The sequence below is a fragment of the Macaca mulatta genome, chromosome 11 (assembly GCF_049350105.2).
Source record: "Macaca mulatta isolate MMU2019108-1 chromosome 11, T2T-MMU8v2.0, whole genome shotgun sequence".
Taxonomy (NCBI): Eukaryota; Metazoa; Chordata; class Mammalia; order Primates; family Cercopithecidae; genus Macaca; species Macaca mulatta.
In genome coordinates, this window is record NC_133416.1 from 112,253,108 (window position 1) to 112,271,987 (window position 18,880).

Below are 18,880 nucleotides of genomic sequence, written 5' to 3' on the forward strand. Positions count from 1 at the left end.
GAACAATGCGGGAGTTAGGGTGTTGACCCCCTTTGTGGTCAAAAATCTATGTATAACTTTTGACTCCCCGAAAACTTAACTACTAATAGCCTACTATTGACCAGAAGCCTTAGTGATAAGATAAATAGTTGACTAACACATATTGTGTATGTTATATATATTACATATTGTATTTTTACAATGAAGTAAGCTAGGGAAAAGAAAATATTACTAAGGAAATCAGGAAGAGAAAAATATACTTATTGTTCTTAAAATGGAAGTGGATCATCATTAAGGACTTCATCCTCATTTTCTTCAAGTTGAGTAGGTTGAGGAGGAGGAAGCAGAAGGGTTGGCAGAGGTGGAGGAGGTAGAGACGAAGAAGGCACACTCATTGTAACTTTATGGAAATACATTGTAATTTCTGTCTGACTTTCTGAGTTATTCATTTTGTTACTAGTGGAGGATCTTGACTCTGAGTCATCTGGGTTCATGGCGTTTTGAACAAAGAATTGGATAAAACATGCAAATCAATGAAAGGATGAAGCAACAAAAGCACAGATTTATTGAAATGAAAGTACCCTCCACAGAGTGGGAGCAGGCTCAAGCAAGTGGCTCGAGTACTGGTTAGAAAATTTTCCGGGGTTTAAATACCTTCTTGAGGTTTCCCATTGGTTACTTGGTTTACACCCTATGTAAATGAAGTAGTGGTCTGCAGCCAGTCTGATTAGTTGCTGAAGGTGACCAGTCAGAGGCTGAAGTGAAGTTACTGCATTACACCCTATGCAGGCATCTGATTGGTTGTGGAAGGTGAAGTGAAGTTACAAAGTTATAACCCTGCGCAAATGAAGACTAGGCCTGTGACCAGTCTGATTGGTTGCAGGAGGGGACCAGAAGTACTTGCCATTTTTCGTCTGTGACACAGTAGTGGGTAGTTGCAAAGGGAGTAGCCTCTGATCCTTTTGTTACTTGGGCATGGAAAGTTGGGGTTTTCCTTTTGATTCAGTCTAGGAAGTCAGTGTGGATTGGCCTTAGGTTCCCTGCTTCCAGACCCTATTCTCCTGGCTCAGTTTCTCTAAAAATGTTTCTATACAGTACCAATCTTCTTCTACCATTTGCTTTAGTTTTAGCGTGTGTGTCATAGATCCATGTTGTGAAAGAAGTCAAAAGCAACCTTGAATGATCAGAACCCTTCTGCCAGATTGTCTAATGTCATTGTGTTTTCTGGTACTGATGCTTCTCCACCTTCCTCATCGTCTGGCACTGTGGCTCAGAAGCATTCATCTCTATCAAGCTGTCTTCTGTTAATTCCTCTGGTGTGATGTCTGTTAGCTTTTGAATTTCTCCAAGATCCCTGTCTTGAAACCCTTCACTTCACCTGCCCCACCTTTTTTGCCACATTCACAATCTCATGATTTCCTTGATTGGCTCCATTGTGAATCTTAGAATTCATGCATGATATGTGGACACAGGTTTTTTCAGCACAAATTTATTGTTTCAGGCTTGATGGCTTTTACAGCTATAACAATGATATTGTCTTCAATGGTGTAATCCTTCTAGAATTTCATGATGTTCTATCAGTGTTCTCTTGCATAGCTTTGAAAATTTTTTCCATAGAGTATCATGTATAATGAGCCTTAAAGGTCCTCATGATCCCCTGACCCTAGAGGCTGAATTAGAGGCCTTCTGTTTGGGGGAAAGTAGACCACTTTGATACCTTCAGAGTTGAACTCATGGGTTTCTAGGTGACCCTGGGCATTGTCTGATATCAGAAGAACTATAAAAGACAGTTCTTTATTGGCAAGGTACTTCTTGACTTTAGAGACAAAGCATTGATGCAGCCAATCCAGGGAAAGGGGTCTTGTCCAAGCCTTTTTGTACAATCAGAAGACTGGCAACTGGTGTTTATCTTTTCCAGGCGCGGGGATTAGCAGCCTTACAGATAAGGGCAGCCCTGATCATAAATCTGATTGCACTTGCGCAGAACAGTAGAGTTAGCCTGTCCCTTCCTGCCTTAAATCGTGCTCACTTCTTTTACTAATTGATGTCTTTTGTGGCTCTTTTTTTTTTTTACTTTTAGGTTCAGGGGTACTTGTTTGCAGGTTTGTTATATAGGTATTTTGTGCATCATGGGAGTTTGGTGTGCAGATTATTTCGTTTGTGACTTTTTTTTTCCCAGATGAGGGTACTTTTGTTTGTATTAAAAACCTGTTTGAGAAGGTATCCTTTCTTCTCCGTGATTTTTTTTATTGACACCTGGGAACTTGGCTGGTGCCTCTTGGTTAGCAGAAGCTGCTTCTCCTGTTATCTTGACTGTTTTTGTTTTTTTTTTTAAGTCAAACCTCTAAAATTCTCAAAGCATCTTATGCTGGCATTGAATTCTCCAGCTTTAGAACCTTCACTTTCCCTTTGCTCTCAGTTGTCATTTAATAACTTCCCTTTTTTTCAAATCATATTAGAGTCTAGCCTTTTTGATAGCAATCCTGTACCCACATAAAAGCTGCATTTTCAATAGGAAATAAAAATGTATTTCACAAAAAGATTTTTGTGCCCACTGGCACAGCTGCAGCAATGGCTTCACAAATTTCCTTTTCTTTTTTAACAATGGTCCTTATGGTAGATTCATTTATCTTGAAATGGTGGGCAACCACAGATGCAGACCTCAGTCTATGGTGCACATCAAGCAATTCATATTTTTCTTGTAATGTCATGACTTTTCTCTGCTTCTTGGAAGAAATTCTAACATCACTAGTAGCACTTTATATGGTTCCTACCTATGGTGTTATTCAAGGTTTACAATATTGCACTAAAGATGAAGAACATGTGATAACCATAAGAGATCATTTGCAGGTTTGTTACATAGGTATATACGTTCCATGGCGGTTGGCTGCCACCATCAACTCGTCATCTACATTAGGTATCCCTCCTAATACTATCCCTCCTCTAGGCCCCGACCCCCCAACAGGCCCCAGTGTGTGATGTTCCCCTCCCTGTGTCCGTGTGTTCTCATTGTTCAGCTCCCACTTATGAGTGAGAACATGTGGTGTTTGGTTTTCTGTTCCTGTGTTAGTTTGCTGAGAATGATGGTTTCCTGCTTCATCCCCGTCCCTGCAAAGGACATGAACTCATCCTTTTTTACGGCTGCATAGTATTCCATGGTGTACATGTGCCACGTTTTCTTTATTCAGTCTGTCATTGATGGGCATTTGGGTTGGTTCCAAGTCTTTGCTATTGTGAACAGTGCTGCAGTAAACATACGTGTGCATGTGTCTTTATAGTAGAATGATTTATAATCCTTTGGATATATACCCAGTAATGGGATTGCTTAGTCAAATGGTATTTCTGGTTCTAGATCCTTGAGGAATTGCCACACTGTCTTCCACAATGGTGGAACTAATTTATACTCCCACCAGTAGTGTGAAAGCTTTCCTATTTCTCCATATCCTCTCCAGCACCTGTTGTTTCCTGACTTTTTAGTGATTGACATTCTAACTGGTATCTCATTGTGGTTTCTATTTGCATTTCTCAAATGACCAGTGATGATGAGCATTTTTTCATGTGTCTGTTGGCTGCATAAATGTCTTCTTTTGAGAAGTGTCTGTTCATATCCTTAGCCCACTTTTTGATGGGGTTGTTTTTTTCTTGTAAATTTGTTTAAGTTCTTTGCAGGTTATGGATATTAGCTCTTTGTCAGATGGATACATTGCAGAAATTTCTCCCATTCTGTAGGTTGCTGGTTCACTCTGATGATAGTTTATTTTGCTGTGCAGAAGCTCTTTAGTTTAGATCCCATTTATCTATTTTGGCTTTTGTTGCCATGCTTTTGGTGTTTTAGTCATGAAGTCTTTGCCAATGTCTGTGTCCTGAATGGTATTGCCTAAGTTTTCTTCTAGAGTTTTTATGGTTTTAGGTCTTACATTTAAGTCTTTAATCCATCTGAGTTAATTTTTGTATAAGGTGTAAGGAAGGGGTCCAGTTTCTGTTTTCCGCATATGACTAGCCAGTTTTCCCAGCACCATTTATTAAATAGGGAATCTTTCCCCATTGCTTGTTTTTGTCAAGTTTGTCAAAGATCAGATGGTTGTAGATGTGTGGTGTGAATTCTGAGGCCTCTGTTCTGTTCCTTTGGCCTATATATCTATTTTGGTACCAGTACCATGCTGTTTTGGTTACTGTAGCCTTGTAGTATAGTTTGTAGTCAGATAGCGTGATGCCTCCAGCTTTGTTCTTTTTGCTTAGAATTGTCTTGGCTATACGGGCTCTTTTTGGGTTTCATATGAAATTTAAAGTAGTTTTCTAATTCTGTGAAGAGGGTCAATGGTAGCTTGATGGGGATAGCATTGAATCTATAAATTACTTTGGGCAGTGTGGCCATTTTCACAATATTGATTCTTCCTATCCATGAGCATGGAATGTTTTTTCCATTTGTTTGTCTTCTCTTATTTCCTTGAGCAGTGGTTTGCAGTTCTCCATGAAGAGGTCCTTCACATCCCTTGTAAGTTGTATTCCTAGATATTTTGTTCTCTTTGTAGCAGTTGTGAATGGGAGTTCACTCATGATTTGGCTTTCTGTTATTGGTTTATAGTTATTGGTTTATAGCAATGCTTGTCATTTTTGCACATTGATTTTGTATCCTGAGACTTGACTGAAGTTGCTTATCAGCTTAAGGAGTTTTTGGGCTGAGACGATGGGATTTTTGTAAATATCATGTCATCTGCAAACAGGGACAATTTGACTTCCTCTCTTCCTGTTTTTATATGCTTTATTTCTTTCTCTTGTCTGCTTGCCCTTACAAGAACTTCCAATACTATGTTAAATAGGAGTGGTGGGAGAGGGCATCCTTGTTTTGTGCTGATTTTCAAAGGGAATGCTTCCAGCGTTTGCCCATTCAGTATGGTATTGGCTGTGGGTTTGTCATAAATAGCTCTTATTGAGATATGTTCCATCAATACCTAGTTTATTGAGAGTTTTTAGCATGAAGAGGTGTTGAATTTTATTGAAGGCCTTTTCCACATCTATTGATATAATCATGTGCTTTTTGTCATTGGTTCTGTTTATGTGATGGATTATATTTATTGATTTGGTTATGTTGAACCAGCCTTCCATCCCAGGGATGAAGCCGACTTGATCGTGGTGGGTAAGTTTTTTGATGTGCTACTGGATTCAGTTTGCCAGTATTTTATTGAGGATTTTTGCATCGATGTTCATCAGGGATATTGGCCTAAAATTTTCTTTTTTTGTTGTGTCTCTGCCAGGTTTTGGTATCAGGATGATGCTGGTGTCATAAAATGAATTACGGAGGAGTCCCTCTTTTTCTGTTGTTTGGAATAGTTTCAGAAGGGATGGTACCAGCTCCTCTTTGTACCTCTGATAGAATTTGGCTGTGAATTCTTCTGGTCCTGAGCTTTTTTTGGTTAGTAGGCTATTAATTACTGCCTCAGTTTCAGCACTTATTATTGGTCTATTCAGAGATTTGACATTTTCCTGGTTTAATCTTGGGAGGGTGTATGTGTCCAGGAATTTATTCATTTCTTCTAAATTTTCTAGAGGTGTTTATAGATTTGTATAGAGGTGTTTATAGTATTCTCTGATGGTGGTTTGTATTTCTGTGGGATCAGTGGTGCTATCCCCTTTACCATTTTTTATTGTCTGTTTGATTCTTCTCTCTCTTCTTCTTTATTAATCGGACTAGTGGTCTATCTATTTTGTTAATTTTTTCAAAAAACCAGCTCCTGGATTCATTGATTTTTTTGAAGGGTTTTTCATGTTTCTATCTCCTTCAGTTCTGCTCTGATCTTAGTTATTTCTTGATCTTAGTTATTTCTTGTCTTCTGCTAGCTTTTGAATTTGCTTGCTTTTGCTTCTCTGGTTCTTTTGTGATGTTAGGATGTCAATTTTAGATCTTTCCCACTTTGTGATATGGACATTTAGTACTATAAATTTCCCTCTAAAACACTGCTTTAGCTGTGTCCCAGAGATTCTGGTACATTGTGTCTATGTTCTCATTGGTTTCAAATAACTTACTTATTTCTGCCTAAACTTCGTTATTTAGCCAGTAGTCATTCAGGAGCACGCTATTCAGTTTCCATGTAGTTGTGCTTTTTTTAGTGCATTTCTTAATCCTGAGTTCTAATATGATTGTACTGTGGTCTGAGAGACCGTTTGTTATGATTTCCGTTCTTTTGCATTTAGCTGAGGAGTGCTTTACTTCCAATTATGTGGTCAATTTTAGAATAAGTGCAATTGTGGTGCTGAGAATAATGTATATTCTGTTGATTTGGGGTGGAGAGTTCTGTAGATGTCTATTAGGTCCACTTGGTCCAGAGCTGAGTTCAAGTCCTGAATATCTTTGTTAATTTTCTGTCTCATTGATCTATCTAATACTGACAGTGAGATGTTTAAACTCTCCCACTGTTATTCTGTGGGAGACTAAGTCTCTTTGTCGGTTTCTAAGAACTTGCTTTATGAATCTGGGTGCTCCTGTATTGGTTGCATATATATTTAGGATAGTTAGCTCTTCTTGTTGAATTGATCCCTTTACCATTGTGTAATGCCCTTGTTTGTCTTTTTCTGATCTTTGTTGGTTTAAAGTTTGTTTATCAGAGACTACAACCCCTGCCTTTTTTTTTTTTTTTGCTTTCCATTTGCTTGGTAAATATTCCTCCATCCCTTTATTTTGAGCCTATGTGTGTCTTTGCACATGAGATAGGTCTCCTGAATACAGCACACTGATGGGTCTTGACTCTTTATCCAATTTTCCAGTCTGTGTCTTTTAATTGGGGCATTTAGTCTGTTTACATTTAAGGTTAATATTTTTATGTGTGAATGTGATCCTGTCATTATGATGGTAGCTGGTTATTTTGTCTATTAGTTGATGCAGTTTCTTCATAGTGTCTTTGGTCCTTACAATTTGGTATGTTTTTGCAGTGGCTGGTACCGGTTTTTCCTTTCAATATTTAGTGCTTCTTTCAGGAGCTCTTGTATGGCAAACCTGGTGGTGACAAAATCTCTCAGCATTTGCTTGTCTGTAAAGGATTTTATTTCTTGTTCGCTTATGAAGCTTAGTTTCGCTGGATGTGCAATTCTGGGTTGAAAATTCTTCATTTTAAGAATGTTGAATATTGGCCCCCACTCTCTTCTGGCTTATAGGGTTTCTTCATAGAGATACACTGTTAGTTTGATGGGCATCCCTTTTTGGGTAATTCAGCCTTTCTCTCTGGCTGCCCTTAACATTTTTTCCTTCATTTCAACCTTGGCGAATCTGACGATTATGTGTCTTGGGGTTGCTCTTCTCGAGTAATATCTTTGTGGTGGTCTCTGTATTTCCTGAATTTGAATGTTGGCCTGTCTTGCTAGGTTGGGGAGGTTCTCCTGGAAAATATCCTGAGGAGTGTTTTCCAGCTTGGTTCCATTCTCCCTGTCACTTTCAAGTACACCAAATCAAACATAGGCTAGGTCTTTTCACATAGTCTCATATTTCTTGGAGGCTTTGTTTGTTCCTTTTCATTCTTTTTTCTTTAATCTGTCTTCATGCTTTATTTCATTAAGTTGATCTTCAATCTCTGATATCCTTTCTTCTGCTTGATTAGTTAGGCTATTGATACTTGTGTGTGCTTCACAAAGTTCTCATGCTGTGTTTTTGAGCTCCATCAGGTCATTTATGTTCTTCTCCTAACTGGTTATTCTAGTTAGCACTTCCTGTAATCTTTTTTCAAGGTTCTTATCTTCCTTGCACTGGGTTAGAACATGCTCCTTTAGCTCGGAGGAGTTTGTTAGTATCCACCTTCTGAAGCCTACTTCTGTCAATTTATCAACCTTATTCTCTGCCCAGTTTTTTTCCCTTGCTGGCTAGGAGTTGTGATCCTTTGGAGGAGAAGAGGTGTTCTGTTTTTTGGAATTTTCAGCCTTTTTGCTCTGGTTTTTCCTCATCTTTGTGGATTTACCTACCTTTGCTCTTTTATGTTGGTGATCTTTGGATGGGGTTTCTGTGCAGACGTCCTTGTTGTTGATGTTGATGCTATTCCTTTCTGTTAGTTTTCCTTCTCTAACAGTCAGGCCCCTCTGCTGCAGGTCTGCTGGAGTTTGCTGGAGGTCCACTCCAGACCCTGTTTACCTGGGTATCAGGTAAACAGCAGAGGCTGCAGAACAGCAAAGATTGCTGCCTGTTCCTTCCTCTGGAAGCTTCGTCCCAGAGGGGCACCCACAAGATGCCAGCTGGAGATCTCCTCTGTGAGGTATCTGTCAACCCCTGCTGAGAAGTATTTCCCAGTAAGTAGGCACAGGGGTCAGGGACCCACTTGAGGAGGTAGTCTGTTCCTTAGCAGAGCTTGAGTGCTGTGCTGGGACATCTGCTGCTCCTTCAGAGCTGGCAGGCAGAAATGTTTAAGTCTGCTGAAGCTGCACCCACAGACAACTGTTCCCCCAGGTGCTCTGTCCCAGGGAGATGGGACTTTTATCTATAACCCCCTTGACTGGGACTGCTGCCTTTCTTTCAGAGATGCCCTGCCAGACAGGAGGAATCTAGAGAGGCAGTCTAGCCACAGCGGCTTTGCCACACTGTAGTGGGCTCTGCCCAGTTCGAATTTCCCCGTGGCTTTGTTTACACTGTGAGGGGAAAACTGCCCACTCAAGCCTCCATCATGGTTGACACCCCATTTCCCCACCAAGCTCGAGTGTCCCACGTTGACTTCAGACTGCTCTGCTGGCAATGAGAATTTCAAGCCAGTGATCTTAGCTTGCTTGGCTCTGTGGGGGTGGGATGTGCTAAGCTAGACAACTTGGCTTTCTGTTTTCAGCCCCCTTTCCAGGGGAGTGAACAGTTCTGTCTCGCTGGTGTTCCAGGCACCACTGGGGCATGAAAAGAAACTCCTGCAGCTAGCTCAGTGTCTGCCCAAACGGCCGCCCAGCTTTGGGCTTGAAACCCAGGGCCCTGGTGGTGTAGGTACCCAAGGGAATCTCCTGGTCTGCAGGTTGTAAAGACAGTGGGAAAAGCACAGTATCTGGACCAGAGTGCACTGTTCCTCACGACAGAGTACCTCACAGCTTCCCTTGGCTAGGGGAGGGAGTTCCCTGACCCCTTGTTCTTCCCGGGTGAGGCGATGCCCCAGTCTGCGTCTGCTTCCCCTCTGTGGGCTGTACCCACTGTCTAACCAGTCCCAGTGAGATGAGCTGGGTACCTCAGTTGGAAATGCAGAAATCACTTGCCTTCTGTGTTGATCTTGTTGGGAGCTGCAGACCAGAGTTGTTCCTATTTGACCATCTTGCCAGACAGCCAAGAGATCACTTTTTACTGTGATAGGCAATTTACTGTAGAGAGGAACTGTTCACACAGAGATGATTAGTGTCACATGGTATCGTGAGTAGACACTTGCAACACGAGCTCATCGCAATAGCAACAGGAGATGACCACAAAGTTATTACAGTACCAGAGTTTTATGTAATTATGATTTAATACTGTGTCTTTGCACTTGTTTGTATTTCTTTCAACTGCAGACGGCACTAAGTACCATCTATAAGTGTTTGTGTGGGTAAGTGCTGATAAATTCTAACTTTTTATAATATATTTATATATTTTTTATGGTAGAAATGATGAGATGGACTGGTATCTACATATATTTTATGCATTTTTTACATACCTAACTTCTCAAATTTTTTTATATTTTAAGCCATGCAGTTCATCTGTGAATTTTTTCAGATTGTCACAAATCTCCAAAAATGTTAAAAAATATATTTATTGAAAATAATCCATGTATAAGTGGACCCACACAGTTCAAATCTGTGTTGTTCAAGTGTCAGCTGTATTTAGCTATTCTGAATCTATTTTTATTTTAAAAATTCCTTTCTAGTTTGAGTTGGAAAACTGATGCTTTATAGTGTAATCACTGTTGGTGACAGTGCAAGTCATACAATGCACGCAGAATTTACTGGTTGGAAAAATTAGTTTTTAGTTGATTTTTTTTTTTTTTTTGTAAAGCAAAACTTCTTAGCTATTAAAACTGTTCCACACAGTTGCCCACAGCTCGAAACCTATCAAATGTAGAAAATAGGGACATCACAGGAAAATTTGGAGGGCATAATACAAAGAAGGGCGACAGCTGGTTTTCCCTTCCAAAGGTCAAAATGACCTTAGGCTGGAGTTGCCTTTCTGCCCTATCCTTGGTTTTACTAAATTTATTTGGGACCTCATCTACCATGAGCCTGACTTTTGCTCAGGAAAGAGGCCTGAGAATTTAAGGACTATCTGTGAGTGGGTAGAGCTGATAGAACTTTGTCTGCTAATGTTTTCGGGTTTTCTTTGAATTTTATTCTTTCCGATTCCTCACGTTGGCCTGAGGCTTCTTGTGATTGCTGTGAAGATGATTATCCAGGTCCTTTGTGATCTTTCTTATTGGACGTTGGAACCAGCTCTCCTTGCCTGTGACTCACTCGCTAAATGTGTAAAGAAATGAACAGATCTGAAACAGGATTTTTTCACCTGGAAAAGAGTACACCCGAACTGTACACAGCCGTGATGAGTTACTGGCATAAATACTTATTTAAAGATCTTCTTCCACTGGATGCTGTGCTACCTTGTGTGAACAGTTGCATTTATCTATTTCACTACTTAGCATAGTGTGTGGTACACAGTAGGCATGGAATAATGATAATAAATGGATTAAATGGATACGTGAAGGTATACAGGAGACTTTAATAAGCCATCGTAGATGGTTCCAGGCAGGAGAATATGAAGGTGTAATTTCAAGTACAGTTGTTATTGTCAGTTTTGCTTTCCACAGTTTCAGCTACCCATAGTCAACCACAATATAAAAATATTACATGGAACATTCCAGAAATAATACATAAGTTTTAAGTTGCTGAATAATGTGATGAAATCTTAGGCTGTCCCAGTTCGTCTCGCCTGGGACATGAATTGTCCTTTTGTCCTGCATATTCATGCTGTATGTGTTACCCACCCTTTAGTCACTTAGTAGCCTTTTGGATTCTCAGATTGAAAACAGTGTGTATAGGGCTCTGTTCTATCAAATGTTTCAGGCATCCTCTTGGAATGTATCCTCCATGGATAAAGGGAGACTACTTGTGTAATCTGGTAAAATGGATGAATTATTCATAAACAATGTCAGAACCAGCTATTTCAAACAAGATTAGATTCTCTAGCCTTATATCATATGCCAGGATGAATTTTATATGGATTAAGGATTTAAATGTTAAAAAAAAAAATTTTAAGAGTTCCATACTAAAATACAGGTTTATATTTAGTAAAATAGTCAAGAAAGGTTTTTTTAAAAAAAGCGTAACATCAAAGCCTAAAATTACAAAGGAAAAGAGTGCAAAATTCATCCTCATAAATATTAAAAACTAGTGTGTTGCAAATAAATTCAAAAGATAAGGGAAATACTGGGAAAAATATCTGAAATATGACAGAGTGTCATTAATATATCACAGGCTTTTACATTTTAGAAAAAAATGACTGATAATCTCAGTAGTGAAAAGACCATAGGAAATAAGGAAGTAATTCACAGAAAAAGAGTTCAACTCCATTTATCAGAGAAATGCAAATGAAATCAAGATTGCATTCTTCACCTATCAAATTGGCAGATGCAACAACAGCTGGTACTTACTGAGCCCCTTCTGTGTTAGCAACTATTCTAAGAGTTACCACCACTCATACATTATGTAAAGGCTAATGGGTTGTAAATTTAACTTTTGAGGACTTTATTGTATGTATGCATATTAGTCTGTTCTCACACTGCTAATAAAGACATACCCGAGACTGGGTAATTGATGAAGGAAAGGAGGTTTAATGGACTCACGGTTCCACATGGCTGAGGAGACCTCACAATCATGGTAGAGGGTAAATGGGAAGAAAGTCATGTCTTACATGGCAGCAGGCAAGAGAGCTTGTGTAGGGTAGCTCCCCTTTATAAAACCATCAGATCTTGTGAGACTTATTCACATGAGAGCAGCATAGAAAGACCTGCCCCCATGATTGAATTACCTCCCACCAGCTCCCTTATGGGAGCTACAGTTCAAGATGAGATTTGGGTGGGGACACAGCCAAAACGTATCAGTATGTTATGGCCTTATCTTAAAAGTTGTTTTGTTTGAAAGCAGTTTGCCCTACAGTGTGTGGAAAGTACATTACTGTTGTGCTTTGGTTTTCCAACCCTTTGCTTACTCTGGTGCTTAAGTGTGAGTTGATGGCAGTCATTTGGAGAACAGTTGCACTCCTAAAATGAATGAAATGTTCTCTTCAAACTTGTGACGTACCGTCTTTCTATGGCGCTGTGACAGTTACAGATCCGAAAATTAGGTATAATGGCTTTTGAAGCAAAAATCTCATTCTGAATAAATCTCCCATCTGTTCCAATAACATTTTAATTATGCATCAAATATGGTAGTTATTTTTAAAAACTGCCTAGCAGGATAGTTTGTATTACTCTGCCTGTATCCATGACTGTGATAAGAAATGTAAGAAAAGGCCAAGCATGGTGGCTCACACCTGTAATCCTAGCATTTTGGGAGGCCGAGGTGGGTGGATCACCTGAGGTCAGGAGTTCCAGACAAGCCTGGCCAGCATGGAGAAACCCTGTCTCTACTAAAAATATGAAAATGAGGCCGGGCACGGTGGCTCAAGCCTGTAATCCCAGCACTTTGGGAGGCCGAGGCGGGTGGATCACGAGGTCAGGAGATCGAGACTATCCTGGCTAACACGGTGAAACCCCGTCTCTACTAAAAATACAAAAAAATTAGCCGGGCGTGGTAGCGGGCGCCTGTAGTCCCAGCTACTTGGGAGGCTGAGTCGGGAGAATGGCGTGAACCCAGGGGGCGGAGCTTGCAGTGAGCCGAGATCGCGCCACTGCACTCCAGCCTGGGAGACACAGCGAGACTCCGTCTCAAAAAAAAAAAAAAAAAAAAAAAAGAAAATGAGCCAGGTATGGTGGCGTATATCTGTAATCCCAGCTACTTGGGAGGCTGAGGCAGGAGAATCGCTTGAACCTAGGAGGTGGAGGTTGGAGTGAGCCAAGATCATGCCACTGCACTCCAGCCTGGGTGACAGAGACATTCTCAAAGAAAAGAAAAAGAAATGTAAGAAAAGAGGTTGAGTCTTACTTTCATTTGTATTTCTCTCACTGCCTAGCATAGTGCCTTTCACTCAGTTGGAATATACAATAAATGTTCATTAAACTGACTTGTTTCCTTTTCTTTATGTCAACAAAATAATTCAGCTTAAACATCAGTTCACAATCCTGGGTCAAAATCCTGAAGCAAAAATACAGGATATATATGATTTATAGACTTTTCCCAAAAGTTTTAATGTTGGAATCTTTGTGTTTGACTCCCCACCATCTGTTCATGGAAAACTCTTGCCAGTTACTGGTTTAGGAATGGGCACGTGATGTGAGCCTAACCAGCAAGGCTTCTGGAAGGTCTGTAGACTTTTGGGAAGGAAAGTGCAGTCATGTGCTGCATGATGATATTTTGGTCAATGATGGACCACATACACAACAGTGGTCCCATAAGATTATAATACTATATTTTTACTGTACCTTTTCTATATTTAGATATTTTTAGATATACAAATATTTACTGTTGTGTTACAGTTGCCTACAGTATTCAGTAGAGTAACATGCTGTACACGTTTGTAGCCTGGGAGCAATAGGCTGTATCATACAGCCTATTCGCATGACACAATCGCCTCATGATGCATTGCTCAGAAGAAATAGTGCGACACATGACTGTATTTCTCATTCCTAGAAAGGAGGCACATGACAAGATGATGATTGTATCATACAGCCTAGGTGTGTTGTAGGCAATACTATCTAGGTTTGTGTAAGTACATTGTGGTGTTCACGCAACAAAATCGCCTAATGTTGCATTGTTCAGAAGGAATCATGACACATGAATGTATTTCTCATTCCTAGAAAGGAGGCACATGACAAAATGATTCCTTTCTTTTAGAAGAAAGGACAAGATAGCAAGGCAGGAAATTTTCCCTGACCCCTTCGTGGGAGTGCACAGGCACTAGAACTAGCCAGCTGCTTCAGTGCCAGAAGGGGCAGACTCCACTCACTCTGTCCCACTGTGTTCCACCCCTTGCAGGAAGGGGAGTACAGGTGAGCAGGTGCAGGAGCTGGGTGAGCGCTTTTGGGCACTGGCAGGAGCAAAACTCCATGTGGCCTCACAGGATCATCTAGAGGGCTGCCTATGACCCCTGAAGCCCCAGAAAGAGGGTTACAGTCCACACTCTTTTAGCTTTACTGTCCATAGATGGCTTAAGTGTTAACAGCTCAGTGGAGGGTCAGTGTGACAGCCTTTTGCACCTGCACCCAAATTCTTGTCCAGTGTCCAGGAGGAATGAGGGTGCATGAAAATTGGAGAGGGTAAATGCAGGGGATTTTATGGCCGATGAAAGCGTCTTTCGGCGGGAAGGGGAGCTGAAAAAGGGACGGAACAGGAAGATAATCTTCCCTTGGAGTCCAGCTGTCCCTGGCCTGGCTGGGCTCCTTTTTGAAGCAACACTGTCAAGCTGTCCTTTTGAAGTCACGCTGCTTCTCTCCAACATCCAACCATAGTCTTTGACGGCCAGCTGCTGCTCCTGTTCTCTTTCTGCTTGCAGAGGTTTTTGTGGGCACAGGATTGGGGTAGGGCGGGCCATGGGTGGTTTTGGAAAAGGCACCATTCAAGCAGGAAAACAGAAATGCACGTTCTCATTTTGGGCTGTGGTTCCAGGCTTAAGGGTGGGGCCCTCACTGGGGACCCATCCTCTTCTGCCCAGAATTTTCCTGTCTCCTGTCCCTATCATTATGATGGGATATGATTCCTGGAACTCCTTTCTCGTGGCCATGAATGGAGCCAGCTCTTGAGGGTGAAGTGAGCACACCACAGATAGCAGATAAGAGCAAAGAACATTATAGAGTCACTGCATCAAATAACCTGTGTACTGCACTATTGCTGGACTCTGTTTTCGGTGGCAGAATAAATTTCCTTATTTTTTAAAAAAAGGCTATCACCTTATGAGATACACTTATATTCACTTCACAGCTGAGAAAATTGGCATAGAGATACTAAGTGCATAACTTGTAATACACAATGTTGGCAAAGATTTGGGAAAATTGTCAGTGGGATTATTGATTCAGGAATTCCACTTCCAGGTATTTGTTCTAATTACATAATTATGACTTTGGTCATAAATTTTATATAAGATGTTTTGTGACATTTAAAATAGCAAAAAGCAAATCTAAATGTCCAACAATCATATTGAATTAAAGCCATTGAAATATGCAGAATTGTGTTTATTGACATAGAAAGATGCTTATGATATATTGTTAATTGAAAAAGCAGGTAACAATATTATGTTAATTTTGTAAAAAAAAAAGTACACATATTCATAGAAAAAGTTTGAAACAATCTCAGATATCATCTGTAGGCTATTTCTGTTTGGAAATAACCATAGATTTTTGGGTTGACTCAACAAATTATGGTTGAGTCAATCTTACTTTCCTATTTTATAAAATTTGTTTTACATAATTGGGTATTTAATCATTTTAAAAATCAGGCATCATTTGTATAATATAATAATTTAATCCCCCTTATCTCTCATGTCTCATGCCTTATCCATCATCCCTCATGCCCTACTCTTAGCGCAGATTTTCCTTGACAGCTTTATTTTCTTGGAGGGCAGGTATGGGGAACCAAATTTGGTTCTTTACCCTAGCTCTAGCCACTTCCACAAAGGATTTTACAGATAATGTCCATTTTGCTTATTTTTTTTTAAGTTTAATTCTTAATATGTGCCCACAGCTCACTACCCAGGCCCTGATTTAGGCATTAGGAATAAAAACTATCTCAACTTAGTTAAAACCACCAGATTCATTGCTTGAAAACCTGTTCTGCCACTTAATAGCTGTGTGATTTCAGCAGGTTACTTAACCTCTCCATTGGAAAGCAAACATTTATTGAGCTCCTGTTACATATTAGGACTGGAGATACAGTATTAAACAAAACAAGTACCTGTTCATGAAACTCACATTCTAATGGGAAAAGATCATTGATTAATATACAATAGGTAGTGATAAGTGCTATGAAAATAATGCACTTATAAAGAGAATAAAGAATGACAGCCGATGGGGTATGAATGTGGGAGCATATGGCCTATTTTAGACAGCGTAGTCAGGGAATGTGTCTCTAATCAGATGATATTTGAGGAGAGACCTGCAGGCAGTGAGCCAGCCAGCCATGAGGTTGTGTATGGGCAAGAGTTGCAGGATGAGGCAGTGGTGTGCTGGTGCTGGCTTGCATTTGTTCTGATGGCATGCATCTCTTCCCAAACTCTGTGTTCAGTGAAGGCAAATTAGTAGCTCAAAAGTAGCCTTGATGAGAGTATTTACACACAGATACCTGCAAATGCTACAAATTAGGGTTGTCTCCCCCGCCCCTGAGAACTACTTGTTAAATATTTTACCAGCACACCCCTGGGAAGAAGAACAGTAAGGACGGAGGCCCCGAGGCAGTAGCAGGCTTGTACTTTTGAGGAAGTCAAGGCAGTCAGGATGGTGGAACAGAATGAGAGGGAAATTGACAGGAGATGAGGTCAGAGGTAGCCAGGAGCAAGATCGGTAGGCCAGGTAAATAAGCTGGACTTTGGTCTACGTGAAATGGGGGCCATTGAAAGGTTTTAAACAGAGGAGTGACACTGTCTGACTTAAGCTTTGAACAGGACCACACAAGAGAGGAATCCAGAAGACCAGTTGGGAGACTTGAGCAAAATTGTAGGAAAGAGGTAATGGGCTGGGCACAGTGGTTCATGCCTGTAATCTCAGCACTTTGAGAGGCTAAGGCAGATAGATCACTTGAGGTCAGGAGTTTGAGACCAGCCTAGCCAACATGGCGAAACCCCATCTCTACTTAGCCAGGCGTAGTGGCACACGCCTATAATCCCATCTACTTGGAAGGCTAAGGCATGAGAATCGCTTGAACCCAAGAGGCAGAGGTTGCAGTGAGCCAAGATTGCACCACTGCACTGCAGCCTGGGCAACAAGAGCAAAACTCCGTCTCAAAAAAAAAAAAAAAAAAAAAAAAGGTAATGATGGCTTTGGGGTAGAGGTAGTAAGAAAAGTACCTCGATTTCTTCATTTTTTTTCAGACATTGTCAGCTTTAAAACATGCTTAGCCTAAGGTCTTGCACACAGGAGGCCCTCAATAAATGGTAGCTATTGTATTATTGTTGACAGAAGGCCCATCCTGGAGTGGGGGAGGGTTGCTTATATCTAATTAGGAAGGCAAGTAATTTTAGTACAAGTGATAAGTGCTATGTTTGAGAAAAGTGGGAGCATTAAGGAGAGACAATTAGCCCAGCTAGGGGTAGGAATATCCAGGAAGGGTGTTAGAGCAAAAGGGGACAGCTTTAGCAAAGGTATGGGGATAGGGAATTAGAAGGAAAATGGAACTGCTTAAAGCATCCACACCTCCCGATTCAGGTGATAATAAGATCACAGCTTCATCCTTAGCATTATTAGCAAAATAATCTGTGATCTGAAGCAACAGTGATGATTTTATTACTCTGTGTGTTAAGTAAATCACCCAGCAGGCTGGGGATCGTGATGTTCCAATTCCAGCTGACTTGGTAACTTTATGTATTACACAGAGCCTTTGATTCTGATCAGCCAGATCTAAAAATGTAAGCTGGTAAGAAATGTTTAAAACTTGCTATGGAGAAAGGAATTCTTAATCTGGGGCCCAAGCATGGCCTTTGGGAGGTCTGTGAACCCCTTGAAGATATTTGCAGAATTCTGTGTGTGCACATGAATTTGGGGGTAGAAGTGGGACACAGGGAGTGTGTGTCATAGCTTTTATCAGATTCCCAAAAGAGTTTTGCAGCCCAGAGAATATTTAAAACACCGCTACTGAGATGAACATTAGAGGGTAAAGTAAAATCACTCTAGAAGAACAGGCATGTTTTTGTTTGCCATTCCATCCATCATTAAAATAATTTGATTAAATCATATTCTAAATCACATGAAATCAGTTAAAACATTTCACTTAAAAGTGATTACTTATAAAAAGGCTTTTGTCACTTTTATTCAAATATGAACTGTCATTTTGGCCCCAGTGAATATTCATTCCAACTTAAAATTTCAGCTGTGCCAAACTCTGGGATGGTAAATGAGCTATAGTATAATCAAAAGTGCTTCCAGGCCAAATTCGCTCTATTTATCATGCTAGAATCAAACCTGCTATTCTTCCTTTTGAAAATGTTCTCTGCCTCTGATTTTGTTGTTTAGTTTTTATTGATTCTCTAATCTCCTCATGTTATTCTGCCAAGTCTCCAAAATGACAAATATTCCCTAAGGGCTTCTTCAAAGCCAAAGAAAAAGGAATGTTGACTGAAATTTTATTTTTAAAGGAGGATTAATAGAATTTAACTTTCCGGCTATCTTCTGGAGACTCCTGTGATTCAGAAATTTGCCACCTTCTAGTCACACATAGATGGTGAAAACTTACTCACCTGACTACTTCTGTCTGCCAACGGGAAATGGGCTGTTAATAGTTTCCATTTCTTCAACGCTATGATCCAAATGCATTGTTAAGTGCATTATGTATATTATCTCACTGATTCCTTGCAATGCCTACTGAGATAGAGATTTGATTCTCATTGTATAGATACTCAACCTAGGCTCTGAGATATTAGATTACTGTCTTGCCCAAGATCACACAGCCAGTGAGTAGCAGAACCAATAGGTGGAAAAATGGAAAGTAAGATGTCCCATGAAGGACAAGCGAGTTGCCCAAAGAAAAGCACCCCTTTTCCTTGTACTAGTGCCATTTTTCATTATGTGGCATTTTTCAGTGCTGCTGTATCAGGCATTGTGTCAGAACAATGGATGAGAAAAATAGGAATTGA

General features: G+C 40.3%; 2 long non-coding RNA genes across 4 annotated transcripts in view; both read left to right on the forward strand.

Moving 5' to 3' along the window:
* The window catches only part of LOC144333007 (uncharacterized), a 61,159-nt gene that overhangs the window by 13,996 nt on the left and 28,283 nt on the right, over window positions 1–18,880 (forward strand). Inside the window, exons 2-4 of one of the 3 annotated variants that reach the window (XR_013401299.1) lie at window positions 5,235–5,392; window positions 8,050–8,213; window positions 9,472–10,642. This is a non-coding gene — a long non-coding RNA (uncharacterized LOC144333007). Of the gene's footprint in view, window positions 1–5,234; window positions 5,393–8,049; window positions 8,214–9,471; window positions 10,643–18,880 lie in introns of those variants that run through there. The other 2 variants (XR_013401301.1, XR_013401300.1) reach the window with 2 other exon arrangements.
* Window positions 10,708–13,168, forward strand: LOC144333005 (uncharacterized). Its single transcript, XR_013401297.1, has 2 exons — window positions 10,708–12,593; window positions 12,908–13,168. It is a non-coding gene; the product is annotated as an uncharacterized LOC144333005 (long non-coding RNA).